Source organism: Chenopodium album, chromosome 2 (assembly GCF_948465745.1).
Source record: "Chenopodium album chromosome 2, dcCheAlbu1.1, whole genome shotgun sequence".
NCBI classification, from domain to species: domain Eukaryota; kingdom Viridiplantae; phylum Streptophyta; class Magnoliopsida; order Caryophyllales; family Amaranthaceae; genus Chenopodium; species Chenopodium album.
Window position 1 is genome coordinate 31,817,333 of NC_137835.1, and position 6,484 is coordinate 31,823,816.

The 6,484-nt window shown below is 43.0% G+C and overlaps 1 pseudogene; it reads right to left on the reverse strand.

Moving 5' to 3' along the window:
- Nucleotides 1–4,773: 4,773 nt before the first annotated feature.
- On the reverse strand, nucleotides 4,774–4,872 carry LOC145608612 (small nucleolar RNA R71; annotated as a pseudogene).
- Nucleotides 4,873–6,484: the final 1,612 nt, after the last annotated feature.

The window sequence follows — 6,484 nt, forward strand, 5'->3', positions numbered from 1 at the left end:
TGCCATGGCTTCTTCTTCTCCTTCTAAGTAGGGTAGTAGTCGCCCTGTTAAAAGCAATGTGTTTCACCCTTTTCGGACTAGCCCTCGTCCTGAATTTTTCAACCCTTATTGTGAGCGAAAACTGATCCAAGATGGGGTGCCCGTGCCCCATCTCTCCTGTTTGAGGAAAAACGCGATGCGTCATGAGATTTTGGCTGACATGGTCATGGCTAATCCTCCTGATGTTTCCCTTGTTAGCCCATGCCCTATGTCCGACCTTTAAACTCTTTTGCTTGGCTAGATCACATGGCTGACATGCATTGGTTTAACTATTATGTAGTATGTGGCGAGAACGCTACTACGGCTTTGCTGTCTCCTTCTCCGGATGACAACTCGGCCATAATGGCTGAGTCTCCCAGTGAGCGCGCCTTTTTTGATATTCAGCCTACATACGTTGTTGAGCCCATAGAGGAGGGCAAGACCGAATTCTTTTTAGATGACAAGTGCTATGGTTCGAAGAACTGCATGCTAGTTCCAACTTGCGTAAGGACGCCCGGAGCCATTACTTTGCTTCTGTGGGACAGTTTTTTTATGGCTTTGGTCAAGGTTACGAGCTGATTCTGCCTGCTGAAGGTGCGAGGCTATCCGTTCCCCCTGCTGGCCACATTGATGTGTTTGCTTCAAAGGTGGACTTGGGTTTAAGGTTCTCTCTTGACCCTACCCTGGAGAAGGTATTCCGCGCCTTCAACCTCAGCATTGCTTTACTGCATCCTAATTCTTTTCATACCTTGATATGCCTTCTGTGGTTTCTGCGGTTTCCGAGATACCCTGAGTCCCTCCTCTTGTTCAAGTCTTTAATGAGCCTGAAAAGGCCAGGTCTGCTTTTGAGACTCAGTCTGGGTGGTATTATGTGGCTCCTAAGGAGGGCAGAGTTTTGTCCTACCCGAAGCTTGGTCGCTTTCGGTACTAGACTAGCAAGTTTTTCATGGTGAAGGTACCTTCCACTTTTGCTGTATCTTGCAACTTTCGGGAGATTCGCACCAACATGGCCGGAGTTACTATTTCCCCCGCTGAACCTGCCCGTGAGATTGAGGCCTTTGACGCTCTGCAGGGAGTGGGGACGGGCGATGCGAAGTTTCCTAAGGTCTTGTTGCCCAACTCCTTGTATCTCGTGGGCAACGAATAGCTCTCTGCCATGCCTTTATGCTATACACATGAGGCTGGTAAGTTTTTCTTTTCTTTGTTGCACGTTTTCTATGAATATCCTTCTTCCTCTCTTTTTTTATATTTTGACTCTTACTCTGTTTTATTCCCTTGATCTCCTGTTTTCAGGTTATGACAAATTTGACAGGCGCTTTCTCGGGCTGGCTTAGTGGCGCAGGATACTTCTTTTGAAAAGCAGCCTGCTGCGGCTTTCGACAAGGTGGCACCTCAGACTTCTGCGGCAAGAAAGTCACTTGATAAAGCTTTGGATGATCCAAAGAATATTGCTGATGATTTTGCGGATAGCGTTCTTGAGTTCCCTCCTAAGGGGGCCGAGACAACTACCGCTGCGGGTTCAAAGCCTACTGCTTCTGCTAAGCATGTTCTGCTCTTTCCTACTAATACTAATAGTGCTACTGTTGCTAAGGACACTACTGGTCCTCCTGTTAGTTCCTTTGATTTGCAGCTTCCTGATGAGACTATCATAATGCTTCCTAAGTTTCCACCACGGCCCTCCGGGCTGCGAGGGCGCCTACGCATTGTTAGCAGGGGTGGGCATTATTAGCTTAGGGGTGGTCATTGTTGGGTTTGGTAAGTCTAACTTACCGCGGAAACAACCCCGACCCAAAGAACTACTCGCAATTAATAAACCATAAAGCCTAACAAATAAACATAGAAGGATAAAATCGGAATTTACCTTTGAAGCGTGCTTTGCCTTTAAAGTCGGGCTCCTACTTGAAAGCTTAAAGCTCCAAAAATACGCGAGCCTCCTACGGAAATCCACACGCAAAACCTACTAGCGACTTTTAGGTCTGTTACCTCGAGGTTAGCGAGGTCCAACAAAAACCCGAGTATTATATGAGTTTAAGAGTTTTTGCTAATTCAATGCTCTATTGAACTCCTACTCAAGCACTCTTCCCAAAAACCCAAGATGGGTATTTATAGGCAAGAGGGAGAGTGGGAATTTCTATCCCATCAATGTGGAAGTCATGAAATTCCACAATTTATTTTAAAGCTAAATTAAAATAAATAAGCAAACTAATAATAAATCTACAACTGGCACTATCATATGTAAAGGGTGGTGAGGACCACGTGGAGAGTAGGGGACCATACTGGCTCCCCACTCAATACTCTCCTTGTGCCACATGTCCCTCACCCCACTTGCTTCCATATTCTGCCACTTTCCCCTAGTACTCGACCCTATGGCCCAGCCACAGCCCGGCCGAGAACCCAGCCCCGCAATTGATGTTGCGGGCTGCTTCTATGGATAGCAAGCCACGAACACAAGTGTAGGTTGCTGGTGATGAGTGTCATTTATGGAACTCATAGGGTAGTCTTTTAGGGTTATTTCTTTCCCTTTTTCATGCTTTCTTCTCTTATTTTTGGTCCTTTTTCCTTTAGTTTCTCTTTCTCCTCTTTTCTTTATGGTTCTCGTGTTTTTTCGTGTTTTCCTTTTATTTGGCTCTTTTTCCCTTTTATTTCCTTTCTTTGTTTGCTTGTGTAGGTACTTGGAGAATCACCTTTGCAAAGGAATCAAGTTAGGACTTTAATGACCAAGCAAGGAAGAAGCATGTGGCTAGAGAGGGCTAAAAGAGGCCTTGGAGAGGCCTCGGAGAGGTCTCCAAGGTATTGCCAGCAGGCCGCGGGCGCGGGTCAGTGAAGCCACGAGCGCGGGCTCAAGAAGCACAAATGGCAGATTTTGGCAGGAACTTCCCGCGGTTGCCCCGCGAGCTCTGCGGGCGCGGGAAACTTGGAGAGGGCGCTCCGGCTCAGAGAGACCGCGGCCCCCTGATTGAGCTTTGGGAGCAGGGGATTAGCCGCGGGCGCGGCATCTTTGGCCGCGGGCACGGGTGTTGCCCAGATAGCCCGCGGAGGGTTCCGTACCCATTTCTCCGCGGCCGCGGATTCATCGGGAGAGGGCGCGGGATTTGCCGCTTTCTTCTTTACTTATAAATAGAATTGTAATTCCTTTTTGAACCGAACTTTTTGATAATTTTTCATTAGCTTAGTTTTAGAGAGAAAATTTAGAGAGAAGTTCTTGGTTTTGGATTTGTAACTCAACATTTGATCAATCAAGTTTGGATTTCTTCATTTTCAATCATCAATATTAGTGAGAATCTCTTCCTTCTTACATCTCTTACTTACTAACTATTTGATTTATGCTTGTTGCTTGTTTTTCTTTGGATTTGAGTTTGATATTGTTGAATATTTTGATTTCTCTTAGATTTTGATATAGAATTATGATCAATGCAATTTCTAGTTATTTGTTCTTGAATTTCACCATGATTAGTGAGTAGATTAGTTGCTAGGGAAAGGGGGAAGGATGTTTGATTAATGAAATCACTAGTTGATGCTCTTTGATTGATTGATTTGTTGCAATTAAATTGGTTGACATAGTTTTGCATGTGATTGATTAGACTAGGAGTGATTTACCTATAAGATTAATCTAGATTGCATTGCAACTCTTATTGACATGAACAATTGATTTGAAAGTTGCTCTAATTGATTGGGTTTGCTTGTGATTCTTCTTGATTTGCCTTTCATAGGGACTCCTAGATTGGCCTATAGGAGATAGCATTTGAACTCTCTTGATTGCTACTATTTTTTGTCCATTGCAATACTTGAATTAATTGATTGAGCTTTAAACTAGCATTATCATTGAACTTGCATGTGGAACCCATATCCCTAGTGTTTAGACCTTTGATTTACTTGATTAGACTTGTCTTAGTTTTCCATAGTGCTAACCTTAATCTCAACTCCATCTTCGAGGTAGCTTGACTTAGACTCCAGTTTTCATCATTGCATTCCCTAGGGATCGACCCTTAACTTGTCCTATATTCATATAAGGTTGGTTAGGTGTTTACAAATTTAATTTGACTTGGGGGAAGGGTAGATAACGACATACATTTTCCTCTTGTCAAAATGGCGTCGTTGCCGGGGAATTGCTATTGGTGCTTAGCTTTTGTTGTTGAGTCTACTTCATTTTAAATGAAAAATACAAAAAGATTTTGTTTCTTTAGGCTACACTTGTTGCCGTGCTACTAATATTTTCTTTGAGATATGCATGCATAGAGCTCGTGATCAATCCATTGTGCCTTTTGACCCGAAAATCAACAGGACTCTCTCAAGGAGAACAATAGCTAATCGATCCTTGGGGTATAGTTCTTCAAGTGAAGAAGAGATTTAAGAAGAGCAAGGCATGGGAGAAAATCCTAGAGTGGCCTTGAAGGAGCTAGGAATACCCGGTGCTTATAGGTTTGAGAGCGGTATAGCTCCGCCTACAACACCGATAAATGATTTCGAAATTCGGCTGGCCATGATCACCTTAATTGAGAGGAGGCAATATAGTGGGGCTAAGAATGAGAGCCCGTTGAACCATCTTAAAGAATTTGAGAAATATTGCAACACCATCAAAGTCAACGGAGTTTCTCAAGAGTTCATCCGCCTCAAGTTGTTCCCCTTCTCTCTCATAGGAAGATCTTTAAAGTGGCTAGATAAAGAGGTGAAGCCCAATTCCTTGAGAACATGGGATGATGTTACAAAGGCCTTCTTGTCCCGCTTCTACCCTGAAAAGAAGATGGCGGAGGCAAGAGCCTTGATTCAAGGGTTCAAGCAAAGGCCAAATGAAAGCCTTTACGAAGCATGGGAGAGATACAAAGAGTATCAAAGAGAGTGCCCTCACCAAGGAATCCCAACATACCAAGTGGTCCAAATCTTCTATGGCGGTTTAAGTCCCCAAGGCAAGTCATGCCTTGATGGGGGGGCCGGGGGTCCTATCATGAACAAGACCGAAGAAGAAGCAGTGGACATTATTGAGGAGGTGGTGACGTACTATAGAGATTGTCAATATGGGGAGAGGGACTCTTCAAGCAAGCAATCTTCATTGTACTCGGTGGACCATCTAAATGCGATCAACAACCTTTCCTCCCAAATGACAAACTTGGGAAAGGAGGTGATCGCAATCAAAGCCAAGTTGGAGAGCGCTTCTTCGTCTTCTCAAGCTTCGAATCTTCCCTCCCAATTTAAGGGGAGAGGTACTCTTCCTAACTCTCAACCCCCTCCCTCTTCACATAATATGCCTATGGGTTGTTTGTTTTGTGATGCATGTTGATCGTATGATCATGACTCTAGTAATTGTCCTAATGAATGTGTTGATGAGTTTCATAACAATGAGAGTGAGCATGTGAATTATGTGTCAAATAATAATGTTCAAAGGTTTGATAATAACCAAGGTTATAGTTGCCAAAATCAAAGCCAACATTATGGTAATCTAAACCAAGGTTATGGAAATTATAACCAAGGTAGTGGTAATCATAATCAAGGTGGTGGTAACCATAATCAAGGTTATGGTCAAAATCAAAATAGGGGTACTTGGAACAATCAAGGGAGGGGCAATTTTCAAAATAATGCTCAAAGAGGTCCCCCACCCGGATTTATTCCAAGGACTCAAGGTGAAAATTCCTATTCACAACCTTCTTCACCTAGGACCAATTTGGAAGAAATAATTGAGAATCAAACCAAGTTGTTGAACACATACATGGCCGTTAGTGATAAAAAGTTCAATGAAATGATGACCCACAATAAAATGCTTGAAAACCAAATTTCTTAACTTGCTAATGCTTTGAAAGATCATGCAAGCCCTTCTTCTTTACCTTCCAAAGGTCTTGATCCCAAGAAACCCGTGAATGCTATTGTTACAAGGAGTGGTAAGGTTCTTGAGGAGAGATTGCCTAGGAAGAGTGAAGATAAGGAGATTCCTAAGGAAGCCTTGGTTGAGAATGAATAGGATAGGGCATCATTGGATAAGGTTGTGGTTGAGACACCTAGAGAGGTGAGAGTAGAGAAAGAAATTGTGAAACCCAAGCTCCCTTACCCACAAAAATTCATGAGACACAAATTGGATAAACAATTTGGTTGATTCATTGATATGCTAAAACAACTTCATCTTTCTCTACCTTTTACCGATGTGATCAACCAAATGCCAAATTATTAAAATTCCTCAAGGACAATTTGAGTGGGAAAAGAACTTGTGAGGTTCTGGAGACTATCAATTTGACCGAAAATTGTAGTGCTATCATCATGAACAAAATGCCACCCAAATTTAAAGATCCCGGAAACTTCTCCATCCCTTGTGCCATTAACAAGATGCAAATTGATAATGCCTTATGTGACTTGGGAGCTAGTGTGAGCATAATACCATATTTTGTTTATCAAAGACTTGAACTAGGGGAACTCTTACCTTCTAACATTACCTTGCAATTAGCCGATAGGTCAATCAAGTTTCCAAAAGGTAAGGTAGAAG